The sequence below is a fragment of the Rhinolophus sinicus genome, linkage group LG02 (assembly GCF_036562045.2).
Source record: "Rhinolophus sinicus isolate RSC01 linkage group LG02, ASM3656204v1, whole genome shotgun sequence".
Taxonomy (NCBI): Eukaryota; Metazoa; Chordata; class Mammalia; order Chiroptera; family Rhinolophidae; genus Rhinolophus; species Rhinolophus sinicus.
In genome coordinates this window covers 17,218,597-17,245,606 of record NC_133752.1, presented here as the reverse complement: position 1 = coordinate 17,245,606, position 27,010 = coordinate 17,218,597, and the positions used below count along the sequence as shown (strand labels likewise).

General features: G+C 42.4%; 1 long non-coding RNA gene across 3 annotated transcripts in view; it reads left to right on the top strand.

The window, feature by feature from the left end:
* The first annotated feature begins 863 nt into the window (after positions 1 to 863).
* LOC109453822 (uncharacterized) overlaps positions 864 to 27,010 on the top strand; it is a 48,181-nt gene continuing 22,034 nt past the window's right edge. For 2 of the 3 annotated variants that reach the window (XR_012492829.1, XR_012492830.1), the window contains exons 1-4: positions 864 to 1,006; positions 7,301 to 7,485; positions 15,844 to 15,932; positions 26,881 to 26,916. This is a non-coding gene — a long non-coding RNA (uncharacterized LOC109453822). The remainder of the gene's footprint in view (positions 1,007 to 7,300; positions 7,486 to 15,843; positions 15,933 to 26,880; positions 26,917 to 27,010) is intronic. The other variant, XR_012492831.1, reaches the window with a different exon arrangement.

Genomic DNA, 27,010 nt, shown 5'->3' with positions numbered 1-27,010 from the left:
TTGTTAGTAAATGCAATTTAACTATAATGAGGTTGTAAAATCTTGCATTTTATCATTGATCTTATAAGGACTGCAAGTAAGAAGAAATGGTGGAAATTAAAGGTCATTTTCTTTTTATTAGACATTTAATTATAGTCTTTCCAGACGAAGCTTATTTCCTGGGTTGTTTAAACTTTGTGTAATCAAATCACCTGAGAGTGTCTGCAGATTTTTTTTTCTATTTGAATGGCAGTTATCCTATTGGCACTTCATGTATTAGTTTTAAAGTGTACTCTATAGGCTAAAGACTCTCAGATATAAGTTTATATATTTGTGCACATGTGGCATTGACATGTGTGAAATCAAATTGTGTTAAATAACTCACTATGAACCATGTGGAAATGCTGCTTCATCTGACAGAATTTATTTTCTTTGTTTGTTCTCCAGGAAGATGCCATAAGTCAGTCATTCCATACCTAGGGTGAGAATCAGGGTTTGTTTCTGCCAGGGGCTGGTGGAAAGACAGGCTCCTCTCTCTTCTCTAGCCTTATGCAAATATGTCTCCTCCCCACGCTCAGTCTTGGGGGAGAACATCCCCCTTAGACTTCATCAGAAATGACATAAAACTCACAGACCAGAATTTTCCTATTGGGAAAATCATTTTACCAAGTACTTTTACACATAGAAAGAAGCTCTCATTTTTTTTTTTTTTTTTTTTTTTGCCTTCTTTTAGCTTCTAATTTTGAGTCTCTCATGTGCTCGTCCACAGGCCTTTATGGAGCATTGTTTTATAGTGATGAATAGGACAGAGGAAGCCTCTGTTCTCATAAGGCACACATGTTCAGGGAAGAGAGTGACCCAAATCTGGTAAATAAGAGATGAAATAACCATGACAATGTTAGATAATAGAATTGCTGTAAGAAAGTGAAACAAGGTACAGTGGCCAAGAGTGGCTGAGAACCATGTTCAGTGGAATGCTCGGGAAGGTCTTGGAGGAGGAGACATTGGCCCTTGGGCCTGTCTGAAGGTATTTTATCACTTTCTACCTTGAATCATAGTCATTGATTTTAATCTGCCATTCTGTATTCTAAACTTCATAAGGGTATTATCTCTATCTAACTCATCTCTGTATCCTGTAGTGTAGCTTATGCTTCGTGCCTTCTTCTCAAGAGGTGCTCAGTCAACAGTTGTTCTATCAGCGATATTATCTCATATATATCTACAAAGCTCACAGGTCTACCAATTATTAACCATGTTATAGAGACAGGTCAAGTTACTTGATTAAGGTAGTAAGTGGGGGTATTGGAATTCCAACCAGCTCCAGCATGCTGATCTTTCTGGAAGCCCATAGGTAGTTTTTGGAGAAGCATGGGAATGCAGTTTGAGGTAGGGGATTTCAAACTTTGAAATGGAAATACCAATTTAAAAAATATAGACCACCCGGATCATGAAATGGACAAGTCTGCAGTGTGACCGTCGGGAAATGATGAGGTGGGATACAGAACAGGAGAACGGAATGTTATCTAGGTTATAGTTACCCATTTTTAGAGCCTCTGAGTGGAGAGGTGATTTAGATCGCAGTCCAAAACAAAAACAAAAAACAAAGGTTTGGCCGTTTACAATTTAATTCTAATTACCTAGTTTCTAGTAAAGCCCAACACTGTCAATGAAGTTCGTACTGGGAAGTAGGAGAGTAGAATCGTGCAAATTCAGGACATAAATGAAGAAAATTCTCCAGTTATCATCTGGTTTAACCACATATTACTTCATTGCCCTTTTGTGACTTTTGTTGGACTTGGTGATATTTTAACCTAAGTTGGAAATCTATGTTTTTCAAGGTACCCATTCCAGGGAAGAAGATGTGAACAGAGTTTTGGTAACTATTAATCAGAAATGTTTCATTAGAGAAGGAAAAGGGACAAAGTTTAGATTATGGATAGATTAGATTATGTGTTAAGTTAGTGAATGCACAGGAACTTGCACAAACAGATACTGTGGGAGAGCGGAGGAGAGAAGAAGGGGGAGGCTGTTAATTGTTTACATTCTTCGGCTTGTGAGAGTGCGATGAGCCAAGAGCACAGTTGGAGTTCAGATGGACAGAGCATCTCCTCCTCTGTGTGAATGATTTTGTCATGAGAAAAGCCACGTGCAAATGAAGGAGGAAAAGTCGCATCACTTTGGGAAAGGTTTGCTGAGGCGATTAGGAAGACTTGTGCCCTGAACAAAGGATGAGACTTATTTATAGTGCCAATGCAAATAATTTTACTTCCAATTGTGGACTTGGTAACTTCTTGAGTAATGCAGACCTGGTGCATTTCTTGCTGACTAGGACACCGGGAGTATAAATTTGACAGATGTGGGTGAATTCACATTGCCTTACTTTTTTCCAGTGAGGGTTTTCCTGTATGGATGACACCAGGAACTATTCCTCTCATGACTATATTAAAATGGCTTGAACTATCAGCAATTGTGGTGACTTGTTACTGTTATTATTTTCCTGCTTCCCTTTGCTATCAAGGTTGCATGTCTGTGAGAGACCCTGGATTAGGAGCTCCCATTTCAATTTACGGGGAATCGTGACCCTCATAAACTGTGAGATAATAAATATTTATTGTTTTTAGCCATACAGTATGGCATAATTTGTTATGCAACAATAGATAACTAATACAGAAAGAAAAAAAAAGGGAGGGTCAACAGAGATACATGAAAGAGAAAGAAACAGCTTCAATGGAGCATTCCAACTCATAGTAAATTTTAAAACAGTACATCACTAAACCTGCTTCATTGTAATTCGAAAGCCATGATAATACTTGATATATTTGTTAAACTGTTTATAAATATGAAGGACTTCGAGCATATTTTTTATATCTGTTACTTTATTGACATTCTCTATTGGAAGAGCCATTCTTATACATTTCTTTAGTTATTTAGACATGACTTCCTTTGGTTCTTTGAACATATTTAAAATAGTTGAGCATATTTTTATATCTGTTACTTTACTGACATTATTTGAAGAGCCATTCTCACATATTTCTTTAGTTATTGAGACATGACTTCCTTTGGTTCTTTGAGCATATTTAAAATAGTTGATTTCAAAGTCCAAAACTTGTGTGTCTGCAGAGATAATTTCAATGGACTATTTTTTTCCTATGTAAAGGCCATACTTTTCTTGTTTGTTTGCACATCTTGTGATTTTGTTGTTGTTGTTGAAATTGGACATTTTGAATGAGATAATGTAGCAATTCTGGAAGTCAGATTCTCCCCCAACCCCTAGGTTTAGTGTTGTTGTCATTTGTTGTATTGTTTGTTCATTTTGTGACTTTTCTGAACTAATTCTGGAAAGTCTGTATTCTTGGTCATCACTGGTTTCCCTATTGCTCTATTCCCTCTACCAACGTCCATTAGCAAGTCGTTAGAAGGATCTTTTGGCTCTATCTCCAAAATCCAGTCAAAATCTCTACACTTTTTTCCAGCTTCCACACTAGTCCAAACACCAGCTTCTCTTTTCTAGAATTCTCCTAAATGGACTTCCTGCTTCCTCTTTTGCCCCTCTAACAATCCATTCTCCACATAGCAGCCAGAATGGTTGGACTCTTCCCAGTTCATCTTGAAACACTCTACCAAGGTTGCCTCACTGTGTCCTGCATGTAATAGGTGTTAAATCAGTATCTATTTGCACATAGTCAATTAGATTCTGTTACTCCTCTGCCTAAAGCTCACCAGTGACTTCCCATTGCACTTAGAATAACACATTCACTTCCCTTCCAAGACGCCTGAGGCCCTGGCAGATAGAGCTCCTGTCCACTTCTCTGATCTCATGTCCTCCCACCCTTACCCTCCCTCAGTGGGTTCCAGCTGTCTAGGTTTCCTACAGTTGCTTAAACACACCAGGTTCATTTCCATCTTAATGTGCCTTGACCTTTTTCCTTTCTTGTTTGGAACATTCAGCCCAACATTTTCATGTGGTTGCTTCCTCTGTATTATTCACTTCTCAGCTCAAATGTGCTGTCCTCAGAAAGGTCTTTCGTGACTATCCTGTTTAAAGGAGTGACTCCCCAAGTCTGTTTCAAGTCTTCAAGTCAATCCCACAATCCTGTTTGATTATCCTCACAGCACACATCAGTATTAGAAATGATCTCCTTTATTTAATTTGTTGTCATGGTGGTAGTCTACCTTCTCCTGGAGAATATAAACACAACAGGAACAGGGCTCTTGATGGTATTATTTTCTACATGCTTGACATGTAGAAAGTAGTAATTGCTCAATAAATATTTGTTGAATGGATGAAGGAATGATTCATTGAATGAAGGAATAATGGATGGTATACACACAAAAGTAATAAAGCATGGATGCATATTAAGAGTGAGGTCTGAAATAATTATAATAACAATAGTAATAACTACCCTGTTTCCCCGAAAATAAGACCTAGCTGGATAATCAGCTCTAATGTGTCTTTTAGAGCAAAAATTAATATAAGACCGATCTTACTTTACTATAATATAAAACCGGGTCTTATATAATATATATAATATAATATAATATAATAGTGGGTATAATATAATACAAAGCAACGTCTTATATCAATTTTTGCTCCAAAAGACGCATTAGAGCTGATTGTCCAGCTAGGTCTTATTTTCGGGGAAACAGAGTATTATAAAAGCCTCAGATGGGACTGGTCCCTAGAAGCAGTCTTTGTTCTCATCTTGTTACCATAAAATAGAAGTTGGCTCTTTGTCACATCCAACCCAAACAACAACAACAAAAAAATTGAATTTCAGAAAGTATTGGTAAGTAGTAATAAAGTGTGTATGAGGCTGATTGTAAGCCCTTTACATGTATTAACTCATTTAATTCTGACGAGAACTTTATGAGACAAGTGCTATTATTATCTTTGTTTTACAAATAAGGAAACCAAAGCATGCAGATGTTCGATTAAATCATTTCAAGTTGCAAAGCCAGTGGTGTGTGAGGGGCCAGGAGTTGAAGCAAAGCATCTGGCTCCAGAGTCTGTCTTCTCAACCACCACCCTGAGGGAAAAGCTGGTGAAGACACACAGGAGAAATGGCAGACAGTGTTACATCCCACTGCACAGGGCACAACAACGGAAACCCCCATGAAGTTCTTCCTGTAATGTTTCTTTTTAGCTAATAATGGCTCCTGTTACCCCACATTTTCCTCGAATAGAACCTGTAGCTTGAGGGGTACCAGCAGTTCTGGCTGCTCCAGAATTCTCATTTCCCCCTCCCAACTCGTCTCTTCCCTCTTCCTTTTTTCTTCAGCAACACGAGCTGGCTCTCCGAAGCCTTTCCCCAACTTGCACACTCACACTCGCCATCTCTCTTAGCGTGAACACTCAGAGAGGAGTCCTCTTTAGAACCCAGTGGGGAATAAGAAATTAGTTTTTCTGCCACAACTGTATTTTCCCTTTTGTCACACTACAAATATTGATGTTAAAATTAGGATTTGGGCTGATAGTTGTGAGAGATGTAATAAGGTTTCCCCTTCTAGTTTATTTTCTTCCTCTAAAAAAAGAGAGCATGGTAATACCAACTAAATAGATTTCCTGACTCTACAAAAATCACTTACCCTCTGGCTCTGTTTGTAATTGTACCTGGGAACAAAGGCACCCTATAGAGTGAAGATGAAAGTATGCATTCAAAATAGAAAGAAACAAGCTAAATGCAGAAATAATACACTTCAGTAGATTTTAAATAGACAAAAAGATGCTAGGCCATGCTGACCCTTGGGAGGGAGAGATACTGAAAGACTTGGGTGTATTCTATTTCTGCAACACTGTAGAGCACCAAGGGATCTGTCTCCCAACCCATGTAAACTGAAGAATGCCCACCTTTCAGGGAATCAGCTGTACTTGATAAATCCTCCTGACCCTTCCCTTTTTGCCGGGTAGCCTGGTTTATCCCTGAGCGTACCCACAGACCTCCCTGCCCTGGGGAAGGTCTTAGCTCATCAACCCTGGAGCCCAGAATGACCTGTTCTGGGTGACCCTGGCCCTGAGGCTCAGGAGGAAGCTGACCCTCTGTTGAGTACCTTATCCCCACATGCCACCTCACAAGGTAGGGGCTAGAACTTCTTGTGTGTGCTTTAGGTGAAGGCATTGGGCTGCAAGTATTTTGCTTAAGTTTGGTGGTTTTAAGCCCATACTCACACTCCAGATTTCCAAAAAAAAAAAAAAGCAAGGACAAAGTATTATAATCACATAGAGTTTTGAGAATGAAATCACTTTATAAAATGTTACCACTGGAAGGCCTTTGCGGTTCTCCAATCTAATCCACTGATTGAATGGAGGAAGAGCTGAGATCTGGAAGTAAACTGACTTGCTGTTGCCAGTTAGGGGCAAACAGTGTCAGGACTCCCCATTCAATGCGCCTTACACCCCATGATGCCACCCTTCGTAAAAGCTCGATTCTGCTCAGCTTTCAAGCAGAAGCCTGTAGACAAACACATTAGCGGAAGTCACACATCAGTCTGAAGATGGCCATTTGTGAAGAAAAACCAAGGCCACCTAGAGCTGGATTGGAAAGCATAGATGTGTTACTATAACACTTCTCTTGACCCTGTGACCCCACTTACCAAATGTCCTATTACTCTTACTTCCTTTTGAGACACTTGGTTACAAGAGACATGTGTACCTGTTGTTTCCTCTCGTTTTTACTGTCTATGACTCAGTAAAATTTCCTGACTAGACGTCTCTTTAACCCCCTGTAACTGGGCTTCTGTTTCCATCACTTTGCTGAAGCTGCTTTGGCAAAAGTGATCAATGACTTCACATGACCAAAGCTGATGGCAGATTTCCACATCCTTCCTTTTCTTTCTAGAACTCTCTGCTGTGTTTGACACAGTTGGCCTTTTTCTCCATCTTCAAGTAGCTTCCTTGTTTTCTGTTGCTGCTTCCTGGTCTCCTCCTATCTCTTTGAACATTTCTGCTCAGTGTCCTTTTGGGGCTAGCTTCTAATCACTTAAAATTCTTGTTCTCCCCAGAGTTGTCTTGTTTTATTTTTATTTTTTTATGTGCTTTCTTGGAGATACCCAATCTCAATGTGTTGTTGATCTTTATCTGTTTTGGTGACATGTTGCTACAACAAACCACCTGAAACTTAGTGGTTTAAAACAACAATAAATTATGATCTCCACAGCTCTGTGAGTTAAATAGGTGATTCCTCTGATTTTTATAACATTGGCTGGGGTGCTCAGAGGGCTGATAGTTCCCAAATGGCCTCACACAGCTGGCAGTTGGTGTTGGCCACTGACTGGGAGCTCAACGAGGGCTGACATTTGAAGGCCTTGGTTTTCTTTTATACAGACCTTGTTCTCATGGATGTCAAGCTTCCTTAGAGATGGTGGCTATGTTCCCCGAGGAAAGAGGTGGAAGCTTCCAGTTCTCTTAAGATGGAGAGTTGAAAGTGCCAGATGTCCCTTCCACTGCATCATATTGGCCAAAGCAGTCACAAGGCCAGCCCAGGGGAAATAAACTCTACCTCTTGATGGGTAAGTGTGACATCGATTCTCTTATTGACCAAATGCTACTCAAGCTTCCCTGAACTCTTTGTCAACTAGGCCTGACTTTTGGACTTCCATGTACATCTGTGTTGTCCAGTTTTAGCAAGAATCCTGCTAAGTTGGTTTAGCCAGAATCCCCCATCCTCCATATCTGATCACCCTCGATATCTAATCAGATTCTTTATCTTCCACCATCCCCCAGGTGATGTGTGATCACTCTGGGTCGTCTTCAGCAAGAATCTTGCTAGGTCAGTTGAACCAGAATCCGCCCTTACCCCAAAGTTCCTTTTTAGTAATTTTTCATCAACTGACCACCCCCTACACATACACACTGCTTCTTGGCTATAAATCTCTACTCTTTCTATCTTTCATGTTATTGTAGGCAGCCAGTCACTCATTATTCTGCCAATCCACACAACTCATGTCCCTTATTCTTAAATCTTCAGTAGCAATTTCCTCACTGCCCTTTCAACATCTGTATCTCTTAAAAGCCCTTCCAGCTTCTGCCTGCTGCCAGATTCCAAAGCCAATGCCATGTGTTAGACTTTTATTATAGCAGCATGCCACTTTCAGGTACCAATTTCGGTTTCTATTGCTATGTATTAAACCATTTAAAACTAGTGATTAAAATACACCACCAACCATTTGTTATCATGATTCTGGGGGTTCATAGCTTGAGTTTCCTCGTAGCATGGCAGCTGTATGCCATCCTATGTTCCAAGAGGAGTGTTCCAAGAGGAATTAACTTAAAATTACCTGCCTTCTTAAGGCTTGAACTCAGAAGTCCCAGAATGTCTCTTCCACAGCATTCTATCAGTCCAAGCATTTACAAGTCTAGATGAAATTCAAGGGGAGGGAAACAAATTCCTCCTGTGGGTGGGGGAGTGGCATACACATTCAGGGAGGGAAGAAAGTGATGGTGGTCATCTTGGAAATTAGCTATCACAGCCTCTAGCCAAGTTTACGCTGCCAGTGCTGACATAGCTGTCTGGGTTTCAGACCCATCTACTTCCTGTACCTGGATGTTTTCTGCATGTACCTCAAATCCATATGCCTTAAACTAAACCCATCACCTTCTTTCCTGGATAGGTTTTTCATTCTATGTGCTATATTTCAGTAGATGACAGCCATCCGGGCCAGAACCCAGCATTCATCCTGGCTCCTCTAATTCTGTTACCACCCCAGTTCCCCGCTCACACGTAGCTGACCAGTTTTAACCCTTAGCGATTTCTCAAACGTGCGCCCACTCATTTCTAGTGTTATTCCAGGTCAGGCCGTCAGCATAATCCCTCGCCTGGTTCATTGCAGTGACCTCCTACATGCTCTTTGCACCTCCATTTTCATCCCTGTGGTGAAGTTGAGGTGTGGTTTGGGGCCAATTTAGCCACTTGGTGAAATAAGTAAGATATGAGAAGAAAGGAGAGGAAAAGGAGGAGGAGGAAAGGAATTGAGGAAATTAAAAAAAAAAAAAAAAGTGAAAAAGAAAAGAGGAAGAAAAGAAATCTAGTCACGCATATGTTAAAATTCTTCAGGCTGATGGTGTCATGGTTTAATTTGTATATTTAAGAAGTAAATACTATGTTTGGATTAAGAGACTAACTTTTAGTAAAAAAAAAAAATTGTAACTTCAAGATATACCTCTTGGCCCACTTTCCACACAGTTGCTGACACAGAGCCTCCCGATAAAGAACGACTAGAGAAGACAGATAAACTGGTCCCTCTCCTAGCCTGGAAAAAAGAAAAAAAATGACCTGCAACAGAGTTGCTAAAGTGACCTTTCAAATATCATACTACTCCTTTGCTTAACCCCCCTCCCTCCCCACCGCACACACAGGCCACTAAACACCTTAACTTGGCCCACAAAACACTATGCTTGGCTGGACTCTCGTGTTCATTCAACAAATGTATATGGTCTGCCTTTAATGTGTTAGGTTCCCAGATATATCTCACCCCACCCTCTTCCTCATGTTTTATACCATCCTACCCTCAAACTGCGTGTTGCTTCTTACACACACACTTTTTTTATTCCTGCTGCTTTGGTTAGTTTCCTTCTGCTTCTTCAGCTCCCTAAATCATTCTTACCCACTCCCCAAGATTCTGGGTAGAGCCTACTTTCTCTAGGCAGCCTTTATCCCCTCGACTGGACTCAGGGCTTCCCAAACACCCTGCTCATATCCATCGTCTCTGTCGTCATAATATTGGTATTACCTGTTTATGAGTCCGTCTCCCTGTAACCTTCTTGAGAAAAGAAATTACGTCTCAAGAGACACTATAACATAGTGATTTAAGGCCCAGACTCTGAAGACTTATTGTCTCAGTTTACATTCCAGCTCTACCACTTACTCCCTGGGTAATTCTGAGAAGGTACTTAGTGTTTTGGTGCCTTGTTTCAGCATCCTTGCTGTGGGTATGACACTAATAGGTATAAACATTATAGTTTTGTTATGAAGCGTAAATGAGTTAATACATATGATATACTTAAAACAGCGTCTAGCACCTGGAAGGAGGGTTGCGAACATGAGCTGCTATTCTGACTATTGTGATTGTGATGATGAGTCAGCCAGCACAGCACCTAATGCTTAATAAATAGGTGTTGACTTGAATTCCTTCTTTTTCCTGTTTTTACTTTATGGTGCAACTTTCCATTCTTTTGTCAGTTTCCACAATTCTCTGTTTAAGTCACAAGTTGTGTTTAACCTTTGAAAGGTGGGATTTCCCACCCGCACTCCCTCTGACCTGGAGACAGATGCAGAGGTAGATGAGATTCCAAGATATACTTCTGTTTGCGTCTCTTAGTGCTGGTGACTGTCTCCTTGGCTGATTGCAAAGGTTCTTTCCCAACACCAGCCAAACAGAGACAATATCTATCTGGTTGTTACTAATTCTTTATCTGCCCACATCCTGAGCAAGACAGATGGGGGAATTCTTCACATACCCAGAGGAGTCCCAAAGGTAAATGGTCAAATCTGAACGGTTGATTGCCAACCATGATTCAAAGAAAATGTGGCAATAAAAAAGCACGTGAGTCCCTCGCCATAAAAACAAGGCTCCGCCTGAAGAAGGGAGCGTTCCCTGAAAGCTAGAACCAGCCAAGAACCAGGAATAGTGAACTCGTTTCTTCGCTATCCCTCTGGTTTCCTGTATAAAAATAAAATGAGGTTAATCATGTTTGCACCTTAACTTCTGCCAATATGGCTACCCCAGTTGTCAGGGGACATTTTCCTACAGCCTTATTCTGAGAAATTCTTCTTTTTAAAAAATTCCTTGAATTTCCCTGGAACTTCCTGCCCAGGCAGTCCTGACTTCTGACTTCACTCTTATTTTTGAAAAGGTCACATGATTCCTTTGTTGCAAAGGATTACATGATTCCTTTTCTGCTTCTCCCCAGTAATAGAGAGGGAAGGGTTTTGCACTGGTCTTTTGTCCCCAATTCTCTTTATGCTTTGTGTGCATGAGGTAGTAAAGTAGTGTGGCCTTTGACCTGTGGGCTTGGCTGATCCCTGAGAACCGCTTTGTAATATCTCCTGGAGGAAAAGACTTTCTCCTGGAGCTCTTGATATGAGTGTGGCATCTGAAAGGATGGTTTTACTCTGAAAAATGTCCTTCACTCCTTTCTTGGCACTTTAGAAAATATGTCTATTTATACAATGGCAAAGAATGATTTGGTTATGTAAAAACCATAATACGATAAAATAAAAACACCCCAAAATGACAACAACCTATCTCAAAACCAAAGCAAATACAAACAGTCATATCCCTTCTCCTTATCACATAGAAGTTGAGAGTGTCATACAGATTCAGCCAGGAACAGCCTGAATTACTCTAGTGCAGTGCTTCTCCCTGGGGGCATTGCAGGAAGTTGAGCTTTCTGGGTCCCTGCCTTCTAAGAGCCAGTAGTGCCCCCATCTCCACCCCCTCCCCAGATATAGAGACAGTCCAGTAGAATTCCACAAATTTCCAAATGCCATCCCCCATCCCAGGGGGCAGTACCACATTCTACAACATACCCAGGTGAAAATCCTACACTAAAGCAAGCAAGCAAACAAAAACGTTATATTAATTTTCCACATGCCCTAAAACCTGCCCTTAGCTGAGTAATCCAGTCTAGTCCAAGTTCTCCAGGTAGGCATTTATGGTAGACACTGATTCCAACGGTTGCTGGCTAATAGGACCACCTGCTCCTGCCCTTAGCTGAGTAATCCAATTGAATCCAACCCAGTCCAATCCAGTCCAATCCAATCCAGTCCAGTCCAGTCCAACCCAACCCAACCCAACCCAACCCAACCCAACCCAACCCAACCCAACCCAACCCAACCCAATCCAATCCAATCCAATCCCATCCCATCCCAACTGGGTCGGTCAGCCTCTTTCCCTCCAGAATTGATCACTCAGAACTTGAAGTTGTCCCATGCATGTCAGCTCCTGCTGCTGAGGACACTGATTGTCCCAGTCCTTGCCTTTTCCACGGTGCATTAACTTTCCATTTTGGGGGGTTAATCTCTCAAGTATCCTTCTCTGCAATTACCTTTCTTCTTAGGCCACCCACAATTGGTTTTTGCTAGAAGCCAGAAATCCTTAGCTGATCTATCATTTGAATCCCCATTTCCCCCACTTTGCTGTGTGGTCGGTCAAATGATAGGTCAGGGGGCTCAACTATCAACCAACAGGGGAACCACCAATGGGTTCATATATTGCCAAGCGAGAGGACCAAGCACTGAGTCCTCCCTTGGAAGCATCCATGGCCGCCCATGCCTAGCAGGGATGAGAATGTCCAGGCCATGGTACTTCTTCGTCTCTGGAAAAGTCCACCCTGACTTTCAGCCAGAAAAAAAAAATTGTCTATGCTCACATATTGGCAAGATACACCTCTTGCTACAATAGACAAGATTGCTTTTCGGGGGGCTTTTGGATAACTTTCCCTAAAGCTCCCTGCATCTTTTTGTCTTTCTGTCATCTTTGCAACCCCAACAAACATTGTCCAGATCTCAAACATATGATTAGCTGTTTTTTTTTTTTTCCCTTTAAGTTCATTAGCCTTTCTGATATATTAGTAGATTATCAAAAGCAGTTTCAGTATGTCATAAAATCTGTTTGGTATTAAGTTGATACATGATGTGTTTTTCTCCATCCAGCTAAATAGTTTCCTTCAAATCTGGACCAGATGAGCACCCTGGGACTTGCATGAGCTCATGTGTGCGTCTGCATGGAATGCAGTGCACTGGGTCCCACTGGACGTGTGCACAACGCACTTGGCCCAAATGGAAATATCCTTAAGCACTGATGCCTCAATTAGGGAAAAGATAAAGAAACACGATCAGATATAAATTTGTAAAACAGTAACATCCTGGTGGTGCTCTATTTTTCGGTTCTGTGTGATGGCTGGTTTAAGCAAAATGGTGATATGCATGGACTCGCCTTTATTGAGCACCCCTTTGGGAATAGCACCCCATCTCTGCCTAGAGCTGCCTCAAACTCACTAATGCCCCATTGTGTGCTCTTGCTCATGCATTCAGTAGGTCTCTTTCGAGCATCTATATGCTAGATATAGGGAAAAGGCAAGAATAAGAAAGTCCTCTTTCAAGATACAGAGGAGGGAACAGAACTGTGACCAGACAGCTGTCCTACAGCAGGATAGATGTGTGGTCAGGCACTATTGGAGCAGGTGAAGGGCTCAAATTAGGCTGAGTGTGGATCAGCAAAGGCTTCCTAGAGAAACAACCAAGGATCAGAACCTTGAAGAACAGCCAGGAATTAGGGCTGCAGCCGGCCCATCGGGTGCCTTTGTGTGACTAAGAGAAAGGTACCCCTTCTGACAAAGGGCAGAGGACACAGCTCGGCAGGCCCACTGTGATCTGGATTTCTTTCCTCCTTACCCTCTCAGCTAGGTGCCCTTGTGACTTCAGCAGCCTGTCAGCCTTGGATGACACCCTGGGGACAACCCAAGTATATTACTTTCCTATGGCTACTGTAACAAAGGACCATAAACTGGCTCATTTAAAACAACAGAAATTTATTCTCTCCCAGTTTTGGAGGCCAGAGTCTAAACTTTAGGTATTGCCAGGGCCACACTCCTTCTGGAAGCTCTTGGGAAGAATCCTTCCTGCCTCTTGCAGCTTCTGGTGGCTCCTGGCATTGCTTGGCCTGCGGCTGCATCACTCCCATGTCTGCCTGTCTTCACTTGCCCCTCCCCTCCGCCTGTCTCTGTCCAATCTCCCTCTGCCTTTTTCCTATAAGGACACCTGTCATTGGGTGTAGGCCCAGCCAGTTCATCTAGGATGCTGTCATCTTGAGATTCTTAAGTGCACTACAGCTGCAAAGATCCTATTTCCAAGTAGGGTCCCATTCGCAGGTTCTGGAAGTTCGGACTTGGGCATGTCTTTCTGAGGTTCACTATTTAACCCACTTCGCCATGTGAAGGAGGGAAGGAAGGGGTTTTCAGACAGACGCAGAGCATGTAAAGACACAGCGATGTTTGAGGATGCTTTGGGTCCTGAGAATGGCAAGGATGCAGGACACTGGGTTCTGGGGCTTGTGTAAGAGCTGAGGCTGCCCGGGAAGCAAGGAGCCCATCATGGAGGGGCTGGTGGGCTGGCCGACAGGCTGGGACTGTGCCCCAAAGGCAGTCAGCAGGCTTTGCATGATCTTCGTTTTAAACTTAGGAAGATTACTCGGCTTGAAGGTTAGAAAATGGATTATAGGATGGCAAGACTGGAGGCGAAGAAATTCCTCCCAGAGCTTATTGCTGCTGCTCCGGTGAGGAGTTCGGTGGCCTGGCCTGTGGAGAAAAGGAGGTGATCTTGTGATTCTGAGGAAAGGGGACCTACACACAGTGATTGGTGACAGATGGGAGCTGAGTGGGAGGGAGTGAAGAATCCGGACAAGGTTTCTGTCAGTATTCCAGCCACAGCGTGGTGCCCACCCCACCATCCACGTCCACACGGCACTGGCACATGAGCAGGGTTCTTTAGAGACAAGCCATTTGTTCTTTAGAACTTGAAAATGAGTTTTCGAAACAATTGCACTTCAACTTAAAATAACATCCCTCTTGTACTGGGTTGAATAGTACACCCTCCCCCCCCTGCCCCCCCCAAATTCATGTCTACCCAGAGCCTGTGGATATGCCCTTATTTAGAAAAGGGTCTTTGCAGAAGTAATCAAGTTAGGATGAGGTCCTACTGAATTAGTATGGCCCCTAATGCAACGACAGGTGTCCGTGTACAAAGAGGGAAACTTGGACACAGAGGTACACAGGGAGAAACTTGAAATGGTGGGGGCAGAAATTGGAGCGATGTGTCTGCAAGCCAAAGAAGGCCAAGGATTCTGGCAACCAGCAAAAGCTAGGAGGAAACAAGGAAGGATTCTTCTCTAGAGCCTCTAGAGGGAGGGTAGACCTGCTGACAACTTGGTTTCAGACTTCTTGCCTCCAGAACTGTGAGAGAATACATTTCTGCTGTTTTAAGACATCCAGTTTGCGGTCATTTGTTACGGCAGCCGCAGGAAACTAATACCTCCCTGAAAGTGGATTTCCAGATTCTGTGGACAGTCATGGGGAGTGATATTTCTGGGAACTTCGATGCGGTGCCGAGGAAAGAGCATGGACTGTGGCATCAGGACATGGGGCCCAGGCCTGTGCCATGAGTCTCAGTAAGGACCTTTCCCTCAGAGGGATCTTGTGAGGATTAGATGGGAAAACAAGGATAGATGTCTATTGAAGCATTGCTTAGAATGGTCCAAAGAAAGGACAGGATGGCAGTGTGACGGGAGGGAGAAACAGTAGATTGGGTATATAAATTGTAGATTTTGCATACCATAAAATTAAAAGAAGCTATATATGTATACATATTTTATGTATGTATGTATGTATGTATGTATGTATGTATGTATGTATACACATTCACTCTACACACACATACAGTCACTCTAATGTACTGTACATAAGAAAGGTAGTGGCCATAATCTATATGCCTTTTTTCCAATGAACTGAAATATATATATATATCTGTATATACATTTTTGTGTGTGTGGAGAAAGGGAAGGAAAGATACACAACTGATGATGTTTGGTACCTCCAGGAGAAATGATAAACTTTGAAAGAGTACATCCACGGAGGGCGTGTGTATATACAGCCACCTCAACACCCACACATACACACAAAGGTAGTTCTGTTCATTATCTTTATAATCCCTTTGCTCTTTCATACCTCTTTGCTTCCCAATCTGCAGTCCCATATCTTGATAGTTAAAGGTAACAGCTTCTTTTATTTAAAAGTAGCCTTTTTAAAATTATTATTATCATTAAGTCAGTCCAGAGTTTAAGGTCATTATTTTTCTTTTTCTCTACTGTCAGGAGCTCCTTTTGCCCTGCCTCCTTTCCAAGATGGCCTCCGAGAGGGTTGGAACGGAAGGTGCTCTTTCCTGGTCCTTCCCCATCCCCAGGTATCTGTCACAAATGCCTATTGGGGTGTAGCTCAATGATTTCGTGACTTTGGGGGGCTCCCACTGCAGAAGTCCATGGGCCCATGCCTTCACTTCTTACTGAGATTCCTGCATGTAGAGGCCTGGTCCCCATTTTCCAGGTCTCCCCTGGTCTATTGGTCCTTCCACATCTTCTTCATGAAGTCACACAGAAACTCCAGTATGACATTCCATGGGAACTGGGGTGTTTCCTCCGTCTGTACGCTTACACACTCTCTCAGCCTCCTTTAAACCACATCTGGGCAGTACCTTATTACTTGGCCACTGTGATAAACATGGGGCTTCTTGAAGGGATTTCCAGTTGTCTAAGCTACACCCTGAGTACGGATCAGCAAGTCCCTGGCACTTGGAGTTCCCAATTGGTCTGCATTGTCAGACTCCCCTCCCTTCTCCCCACCTAGGCTTTTTTACCTCAAGGTGGGTGGGGATCCAGATAGAACCTCAATCTGTCCTCTTGCCTTCACCCTCCCCTCTCCCCTTCTTGACCTGTCCTGGGACTGGGTGTACTCTCTCTTCCCTTTCTGTCCCTATAGCCTTCTTTTTTTCCTTTTACCTTTTTTCCCTCCTTTCATTCTGCTTTGTGGTATTTGCCCTCTCCTGAGACAAAAAAAAAAAAAAAAAAAAAAAAAAAATGAGGAAAGGCTGCAAGGAGGGAAATGAGTCTATTGAAAGGGGAAAATACATTGACAAAATTTTCCAAAACTTTATACCTCCCTCATATCCATCTTTAAATTCTATCACTAGTTAGTATGGTGGGTTGAATGGTGGTCCCCCAAAAAATATGTCTGTACCCTAATCCCTGGTACCTTTGAATGTGACCTCATTTGGAAAAGGGTCATTGCGGGTGTAATTAAGTAAAGGATCTCGAGATGAGATCATCTTGGATTGTAGGTGGGCCCTAAACCCAATGTCAAGTTCCTTACATGAAACACACAGGGAGAAGAAGAGAAGGCCATGTGAAGACAGAGACAGTGATTGGAGTGACGCAGCCACAAGCCAAGGCACACCAAGGATTTCCTTGGAGCCCCCAGGAGCTGGCAGAGCTGAGGAGGAGCTCCCCTCTAGAGCCTCCAGAGGGACTGTGACCTGCCAACGTCTTGATTCTTTTGCTTTTTGACCTCCAGAACAGTGAGAGAAGAATTTTCTGCTGTTTTAAGCCACCAAGTTTGTGGTAATTTGTTATGGCAGCTCTAGGAAACTAATACAGATTGATAATGAGCATGAAATACTTTTGACATTAAAATAAGAAGAAAAAGGCAAATGCACATTGCCTATAGAGGACTCGGCATATGGGAAGTCTCTTGTAGTAGCTGTTCTTGTTCTAATGGGAGCCAAAAGCCTTTGCTATGTCTCCAGGGACCAAGCTGTCTTGACCTTCTTAGCAAGTACACTAATCCCTCCACCTGTTCTCGTCGCTAATATAGCTGTTCTTTCTGTCATGCCAGCATACACCCGGGATGCTGACAGAGTTCAGAATCACTGTCTTTTGATACTGATCATGCAATAAAAATGGCAAGCTGATTAGTCAGCCAGAGAGGAGAAGCCTTTTTTCCATTATAAGCATGATCTAATGCTGTAATCACCTAGCCTGCTGCCAGCGGCCAAGTGCTTGTGGTCAGGGAGAGGCCCATAACAGGTGAACTCTGTTAAAAGGCATCCTGCTGCATGGTTTCAGCTGTCCTGCAGACCAGTTTAAGCCTCATTCCCTAAAACGTAACAACCACGTAGAGTTCATGTGTCCCTGAGTTTGTTACAGCCCCCCAGGGGCATCCTTATTTAAAAATATGCAAATCACCCAAGCTTCTAACCCATTAAGACTTCGAGAAACCCAAGGCTCTTCCAAGAGTGTGGACATAACCTCCATGGTCAGTTATCATTCTCCGTCTGGATGGTGTCCCTGACCCCGAAATGGACTCAGTGCGTGCTTTACCTTGGAGGCAATGTGAACAGGAGCTTGACTGAGAAGTTGAAGGAGTATCAGTGCACAAAAGGGAACGTGAAGTTCAGTGCCAGCTAGGACCGCACACCAAGACCCAGGGCCGTGTGTCACCCGGTCCCCACTGGTCTTCCTTGACCTTCAGGTTCCCAACAGATTGCTGAGTCTGGCCCTGCTTCCTCCTCACCTCTGCACAGGGCTTCACTCTGACTTTCCTCCCCAGGGCCGGCTTCCAGCCTCCCCTTCCCTCCCTCCCACCAGAAAATACGCACATCCATTCACATCAGAACAACTCCCCACCCCTTCACTTTGCTATACGCAGCATTTGAAGGTCTCCTTGTCTAGGCGTTCCCATTCCAGAATGGAATTTCCTTTTGTACCAATAAAAGCCCAATTAAATGCTTTTTTTTTTTCCCCTACAAAAAGCCTTGGCCACCACAAACCAATTTGAATTTCCATTTTTAGCAGCACAAAGAATTGGCAGAAGCTTTGAAATTACAATTCTTCTTTAAGGGCTCCAAAGAGCCCAGATCCAACTCTCGGCCAGGATCAAAGTCCACAAACTGAGTTTCCCTCCCCTTACCTCCATTACAGGGATAGTTTCCTCCAGCCCACTGGGAACTTGGTCTTTACAAAGCAGGAGACACATTTCTTCTTCCATTTACCAGGCATTGCGTGACTTTGGGAAAGAAGGTTAACTTGTCTGAGCCTCAGATTCTCTATCTGTAAAATAGAGTTCGTAACACCTTTTGCATAGGGTTATTGTAAGAATATTTAAAGAAGGAACTTAAGAAAACTCTCGAGCATGGTGTGTGGCACACAAAAAATATTTGAGAAATCCTAAGCTCGACTTCTTCCTCTCATTATATGATTAAACAATGGTCTGCTTTGTTGCCTTATACAAGTATTGTAACGGAGTTCTAAGGACTATATGAAGGTTCAAAAACTAGTTAACAAAGATACACGAGACCCCAGAGAAGCCAAAATGCTCTGCCTTGTTGAGCTTCCTTTTAGCTGTCTTTGCACATGTCTCTACTTGTTTCTTTAATATTAATACCTAGATGTGGAATTGGCGGTCTAAGGTACATACATTTTTAGGACTCTTGCTAACCATGGCCACATTGCCCTCCAGAAAGTTTGTACCAGTTTTCATTCCCCACAGCACCATGTCAAAGTGCCTTTTTTCTTGAAGTCTTGAGTTTTTCTTAAACTTCATTAATTTGATGGGCAAAGTGTGTTCTCTCATGGTAGTTGTCGAATTGCTTTTCAAACCTGGAAAACAAGAATTTAACAAGACCAACTCACATATTTTAAAGATGAAGATCCTAAGTCAGAGAGATTAAGGGACTTGGCCAATTCCTCTAATTAGTAAGGCAGCCCAAATTCATATCCCATGTATTCTGACTCTGGAATTCTTTCCATTATATCATACCAGAGAGGGAGAGGGAGCCTGGAGGTGAAACCACTCAGGACCTACTTAATAAGAAGGCTCAATTAGATTTGAGGAAATGTGTGGTAGAGGAAAGAATCAATGAAGGGAGCTTTAATTAGCTAATTTATCATGAGATAATGAGTATCGGCATTCTCCATGTTAGCGCCACCTACTGGTGACAATTCAAGCTGGTACAGGGTCAAGTTGAAGGTAGGATGGGGAAAATCACTGGGAGATTTGGACTAGTTTAAATGGTCTTATTCTAGGAAGAAGAAGATAGAAAAAAAATTCAGTATGGAGTCACTGAGTCGTGAGCCATTGGGACTTGCACTTCTGTGGTCTCCTGAATTGCTGGGAATGAAGTTCCAATTTCCTGTAGCAGCAAAGTCAGTTTCCTGTTCCTTCCTATTGTATACACAGAATGTAAGCATCTTCATTTTTCTATAACCTCATTTCTAGTTTAAGCCCACATTCTGGTGGTGGCAGGAAACTTCATATATAGGGACTTCCAGAGAAAAATCACTCATGTTGGTGTTTACTCATTTTGGTTTCAGTCACTTAATTCAACATTTCATTCCTTTCCCTTCTTCCAGGGGTTGCAGCTAAGGTCCTGGAAGCTTAGGATTGTTGAAGTGTCAAAAATGGGGTGCCAGGGGAGTGAGGAAGGGAGGGGGCGGTCTGGTCCACAGGCATCTTGAGACTGTTGCAGGCCTGATCTCGGCTGTTGGCATCTCTTCATACTGGTACCCAGTGGCCATACTTGGGCTTCTGCCCAGGTCCCAGTTGTTAGGGGGCCCTCCATCTCAAATGTATCCTCCTCATTCCAACTTCAAGCCCTGCTCAGGTCTGCTGATCCTGTTTTAGCCATTTTGTGTCCATTTGGGGGAGGATGGCGAGCAAGGGAAATGATGTTCTTCCTACTTCTGGCTGGGGGAAAATCAGAGGGCTTTCCCAGGGCTCCGCTGCCTCTTTTGCCCTGCTGCTCTGCCTTCTCCACTGTTGCTTAGCACAGAGAACGGGGGTTGGCAACCAGTGTCCTGGAAAGGGTCAGATAGTCAACATTTTAGGCAAGCCTTCCACTCTGCCAGTACAGCAGCGAAAGCAGCCACACACAGTTTGTGAACCAATGGGCATAGCTCTGTTCCAATAACATTTTATTTACAAAAATGGTAGCACTCTGAATTTGGCCTTTGGGCGGTAGTTTGCTAACTGCTAATGTTCATCTGTGAGCCACCCCCTAACTCCAGGCACCTCCCAGAAAACAAGGCACAAATTCTCTCAGGTCTTGGCATCTCCTAAATCTATCTTGGAGATTTGTTACCCCACCACCCAAAGTCACAGGTGGGGGAGAATGCAAGGTAAGGCACCTCAGGGATTTGTCATCCTCTAGCCCTCTTCTCCCCTGTCCTCTCTCTCTAGCCAGAGCAACCATCCTCTCCTGTCTTTCCATTCTCTTGGGTGGAGTATAAACTTTATGTCATGCTCACTTGGGAGTTAGCCGTTAGACTTGATCAGACCTAGCTCTTGCACATCACAAAGCTTCACTCTGGAGGCTCTAAACTCTGTAATAAGAGGCAAGAGCCTAACTAGCTCAAGGTCAAGAACTTGATGTTTTTGTTCTCCATGACCTTCCTAATCCTTCCCTTCTCTGGGAGCAGTCGATGTCTCAAGTGCCTGGAAATAATGGTCAATGATGTCTTCTCAACTCATGTTAAGTTTGGGGCCTAGACCGAGTCCAACCCATATTCTAAGGGCAGCCCAAAAATATTTGGTTGGTGCAAAAGTAATTGTGGTTTGAAAGATTTAAAAAAAAAAAATTGCAAAAACCGCAATTACTTTTGCACCAACCTAATAAATGTTCTGGCTGTAGTCTGTTCATTTGAGTTTATCTTAGGAGGAACCGAGAAGAATAAGGTTGACCTAAGATTCTTAGGGGAAAAAAATGGCCTACTCATGTGAATAGAAATAGATGCTTTCAGGGCAAAACCGTTTAGAACAGAGCTTTTCAAACTGCAGGTCGCAACCCATTAGGATGGGTAGGCCAACTCTTTCAGTAAAGGGACAAAAAATAGTATTTTTCGCTTTGTGGGTCATACTCAACATATAACTCTCCACTCGCAGCTACTCAACTCTGCAATTATAGCGTGAAAATGATCGTGGACAGCACATAAGTGAATGAGCGTGACTAGGTTCCAATAAGACTTTACTTATGGACAATGAAATTTTAATTTCATATAATTTTCTCATGTCATGAAATCTCATTCTCCTTTTGATTTTTTCCCAACCATTTAAAAATGTAAAAGCCATTCTTAGTTCGCAGGCCATATAAAAACCGGTGGCTGGTTGGATGTGGTCCTTGGGCTGTAGTTTCCTGACCTTTGCATTAGGGGGTCAAGAAATCAATTAAGGGAGGCTGGGTCAGGGATTGAAAAAAAAAAAAAGAAATACAATAAGGGAGAATGAAGAAGACAGAAAATGTTAGACTGCAATGTACCCAGAAAAGCCTTTGTGAAATGTTTATTCCCCTTAATTCATCTATGTGTGTCCATGGAATTGTGATGCAACATTTATTTCTTACTGTGGAGTGTGGCTAAAGAAAGGTGAAAATCATCCATTTTGAGAAATATTCCTTTCTGTATGACATTTTTATCTCTGAAGAGTTACTCGTCTATTCATTCCACAGACCTCAAGATGTGATGTTCGTATTATCAGAATACAGGACAGCAAGTTCAATTTTAATTTCAGATGTAAAAATATAGTATAAATATGTCCATACTTTAGTATACTCGTAAGTATGTCCCATGCAATATTCGGGAAATAGTTATACTGAAAGTATTATTCATTTTTTTTTATGTGAAATTCAAATTTAACTGAGCAGCCTATATTTTTTCCCCTGAAATCTGACACCCCTATTTGGTATATTGGTATAGAATGAATTGTTTTCATTATTATTGTAATGATCTTAAAAGTCGGGTAAGGGCAGTCTAGTCCAGTCGGTAACTTAAAGAAAAAATCTGACATTTAAAAATTCCTCCGATATGCCAGGCGCTGTACCCTTTCACAGTAGCGTAAGTACTAACCCTCATTACAAGCTCTAAGAAAGCAACAGTTTTATTGTTTCATTTCACAAATGAGGAAACTGAAATGCAGTTTGCCCACAGCGAAGGGTGGAGCAGGGATAAAAGCATGGCTCTTCTGACTCCAGTTCCTTGCTACCTCACCAGGTTGTCCTGGGAGGTTGTTCTGAGGAAACCACGCCAGCAGATGTTGGTCCCAGCGCAGAGGAGGGGAAGGGGACAGTGGGAGATCCAGCCAAGGTGCAGCCGATAAGGAGTACGGTGCTTGTGGAGAATTTAAGCACCATGTAAAGGCGATTCAGGTCTGTTTTTGCTATCACTACAGGATGCCAGTGATAAACTACCCCTCCTTATCAGGGCAGACTTACCCACGCTACTGAATATGCCGCTACTGGGTGCATAGTTGGTGCTTAGTAAAGTTACATTCCTCTTTCTTCCTTCTGTCTTGTCTTTCTTTCTTTCTCTCAACCTGGGGTTGGCAAATAAGTTTCAAACCACTGGCCAACTCTAATTGGTGATGGCAGTCTGGGTTGTTGTGTTGAGAAAGACTCTGAAGTGGAGTCTTTGGGCAAAAGAGTGCCCTGCTTGATCAGTGATATCTGCCACGGAAGGGGAGTAAGGAGTGGCAGCACCGATCCCACGTGTTTGCCATCCTGGAGTTAGACTCTGCAACCTCCAGGCAGCAAATGGCTACACTGAGCATCTATTAACCGTGAATCCAAAGCTCCCCCAACTTAAGACAAGGGAAGGAGGGAAGAAGGAGAGAATGTCTGTCCCTGGTATCACCTCTCCCATCCCCCAAACACACACAACTCCTGCGTGACCTGGAGCTCTATGAAGTAATACAATGGAGGCAAATCAGGCAGGTAGGGAAGGCGCACGTGTCCTTGGGGCCAACAGCCAGGCGCAAATTAATGTCTCCCATCCCACAGCCTCTCACCCCCTTAAGCTTTTGTGTGTGGCTTGTGCATACTCGTAGTGTGACCAGAGGCCTCTGCTCGTGTGTGCCCTCTTGGAATCAAGGAATACCTTTTCTTGATGCAGACGTGTGTATGGCTGAAGACAGGGCTCAAAAATAGGCCGAAGGCAAGACTTTCCATTCCTCTGTATCCCCAAAGCAGTTTCCTCTTGGACACAAACCTTCATCTTCCTTAAATTCCCAAATTGAGTAACTACTTGGAAGGCTTTCTTGGGTTTTTTTATGTTAAAATTATTTTTCCAGCTGTAATTTTTCTTCAGTCTGGAATTTTGCTCTTTCTGCTTCGAACTTCATTGTAAAGCCAAGTTTAAAATCAGATTTATTATAAATAGCCTTTGTGTACGGCAGGCGTTTGGGTGTGCCATGTTTTAACCTTGAAACAGTCTCCCGTTTAGATGGCTCCATGATTCCTCTACACCTCAGTTTATCTCCCTGCCCCGGAAATTAGAGGTAATAAAAGCAAGGCAAGTCTTCAGATGGAAGGAGTTGATAAGTTTAAGAAAGCCTTCAAGGTCAAAGTAAAGGAATGTTCAAAGGCACATAAGGGCATTTGGATATTTAATAGTATTGGCAATACCTTCTTGGATCTTTAATAGCGTTGGCAATACCTTATTTTGTTGAGTCAGTACCTTGTGGGTCTAGAAATGGCTTCTAAAATTATCTGGTCAGTTTCCTCTTAGAGAGTAGTGATGTGAAGGGGCAACAATTTCTCATACAGTTCAGACCAACTTTATATTTTGTACAGAAGTCAAGATATTAGTTATGATATAAAGAATATAATCTTTTTATGATTCTGGCATATGTACATCTAAAAACTCTGGATTTATTTTTTCTTAACACAGCAGTGAGACAAGGATCTCCAAAGAAATATGCCTCTACTTGTGCTTTGTTTTGTGTTGCTTCAGCCAAATGATTTAGTGAGTCATTCATTGTCCTTTTCCCTATGGATTCAGTGTTGTTTTCCAGTCTGTCCTTAAGCCCAACTTCTGGGCTACTTGGTTGTGTCTCTTCACCAGACTTTCTGGAGCCATATTAATTCCTCCCTTGGAAACTTTGTTCCTGCTTAGATACCCCAGCTTGTCTCTCCCCCTACACCTATTCCCCTCCTCAACTTAGCCTTCAAGGTACCATGGACATCAGGTCAATCAAGCCATCCTTGACTATTTGTCCAATAGTCTAGAATTTCGCCCATCTCTGATCTCCTGTTGGGATCACTGTCAATATTCAATCTTTGTACTTGATCTCTGATGACCTCCTACAGTTGTTCAAATTTTTCTTGAGGGAAAAGACCACGTCTTATGCTTTTTCTATGTTTTCCAAGATGTCTAGTCCACGTTGGGCATCCCACAAGCAATACTGGATTGATAAATGGTTGAGAAGTCTTAATTGTGCTTACAGTTTACACATCTAAGAACAGGGAGCTTCCCTTATTCTTTGTGGTATTTGACCAGAATTTGCTCCCAGCCTTACCCGATTACAGGAAAAATAGTGTTTGAAGTAGGAAGCTAGTTCTGTGAATCCACATTTCCTTTGTTGGGCAATGATCTAGCTGCATGTGGCATGACTTTTGCTGACACATAGTGTACTCATTCTTTTCCTTTTTTTTTTTTTTTTTTTTTTTTTAATGTCAGAAGAAGACTATTTCCATTCAAGTCACAAGTGGTGAAGGGTAGTAGTGGTTTCTCTGTGACCTTGGGAGAGTCGTTTCACCACCTTCAACTGCAGTTTCCTCTTCTACAACTTTTCCAGCTCCAGTGTTCAGTGATTCTATGGTTTTGTGGCTGCTCAACTCTTCTCACGTATCATCGAACAGATTTGTTTCTATGAGAAAGGGAAGAACTCCTTAGTTCCCTCTTCATTCTCTGCTCTGGCTCTGATGTTGATGGATGGAGCTACTGACGTTAACAATCGGTGACTGGGCTTGGCCTTCTCTCTACAGAGACTGTAGCTTCTTATATCCCACTGAGCTAAAACTCAGAGCCCACCTCGACGATGGTAGCTTTAACTTGTCCACCCAGGGACATCTAGATGTTCTGGTTTAGGGAAAATTGTTCTGCTAATCTTTCTCCCTACTACTGTGTGGATATCCTTGGTAGCACCGAATCTTCTGCCTGTGGTTTTGCAGTATGGGCCAAGCCAATGCTTCTGTTAGAGTCTTTGGAAAATTCATGACATGTACTAGAAACTAATAAACCGACTACTGCAGCCTTTATTAGATGCCCTTTCTTTTACATGGTTGATGGTAAAAACAAGACTATGTACCATTGTTAGCTGTAATTTTATGAGTTGTTGCCTTTGATGACTTATGTTCCTGCCATATCATTTTAGGTGTGACATCTTGAGGACAGATGTCCTGGGTAAGACATGAGTTGATTTTCATTCATCAGAAGTTGGCCCTTGTGCTAGAGGGGAAGTAGAGGAAACCACTCCATTATTAGCCTTTCAAATGAGTGTTTATATCCCTATAAAGTAGTCTGCTTTCTGCCATGATTGAGGAGAAATCTAAAGTTAGCTCTAAGAAATAGCTATGATCTAATCTCTGCTGTGTTTAATAAGCTGTTTAAGACAAAGAAATTATTTTGTGGAATTTTTAAAAGTCATTTGATTAGATGCACTTTGGTCTTCTAGAAGGTTTGCAGCATTTTCCCTAAGAAGGCGTTGTTCAAGTGGGAAGTGACAGTGGGATTAGTCCTCCATGTTAAGTAAATTTGGCGTGTGATTTACGTGCTTATATTTCCACGCACACTCAAGAAAGCAATTCTCCTTTGAAACTTACAAAATAATGATGCCAAAAAAATAAATAAATAAATAAGTAAAAAGAAAGTCAGACTTTCAGGAGAAAGTAAATTGTTTGGATTAAAGCTGAAACCATGTGGGGCCCAGAAAATCTTGTAACATTCTGCCCATTAGAAGTTCTTCAAATAAATGTGCACATACAGAACAGAGGGAGAAAAAAAAGCCCTTCATTTGGATTCAACAGCATGTCAGCTTAATTATATTAGACAATGGTGAGCTCAATAATTCCACGTTTGATCCATTGCTGTGTGAAGTTCATTATTATCTGTTTCGAATTATTGTTCATTTCAAGAGCTGTACAATGAAAAAGCATGTAAAGACTTTGAAAGGACACTTGGTGCCTTCCCCGAAAGCTTTGTGAAACATTTCTTTGGAAACATTTCTGCTGAGACTGTGCATTGGTTGTGAGTGGGCGTAGGGGATGGGTCTCTGTGCTTCCCCTTTTCACGTTTGTTTACCTTAAGTACGTCTCCATGGACACAAGGCCTACTTCTAAGCTGACTTTGGGGTTGTCCATAAGAAGAATGAATACAAAAATACTGATGACTAAAATTCTCATATAATCCAAAAAAGTGTCGGAGAAGGCAAGGGAAACTAGGGTTCATTGAACCCCTCTTCCGGACAGGTGATTTTAAATAAATTTTCTCATTTAATCCTGAGAGCTAAATGGTATTATCTCTGTTTTACAGATGAGGGCCTTGAACTTCTGAACATTTACTCAAATGGTAAGTAACAAACCCAGATTTGAACCCAGGCCTGTCTGATTCTGAAACCCACGCTCTTTCTACAAAACCACATTGCCAGTAGTTGCAACCTTTC